We start from the raw sequence: 223 nt of genomic DNA on the forward strand, positions 1-223 counted from the left end.
ATTTAAACTTTAGTATATTACTTAATAATTCACCCGGAATATCCTCATACTCAGAGAACATTGATGCCTTGATTATTACCAAGAATAAGGTAATTATGCGGGTGAAGATCGTGAAAGGGGCAAATCAATTTGTTTAAGAACACTTAGCCAAATTTTTAGTTCTAATTGGACTTGTGGTGTTTTGAAAGAGTTTAATTATGTTGATTTTTCTAATCCTCTTTTA

This window comes from Phalaenopsis equestris, unplaced genomic scaffold, assembly GCF_001263595.1.
Source record: "Phalaenopsis equestris unplaced genomic scaffold, ASM126359v1 Scaffold000734, whole genome shotgun sequence".
Taxonomy (NCBI): domain Eukaryota; kingdom Viridiplantae; phylum Streptophyta; class Magnoliopsida; order Asparagales; family Orchidaceae; genus Phalaenopsis; species Phalaenopsis equestris.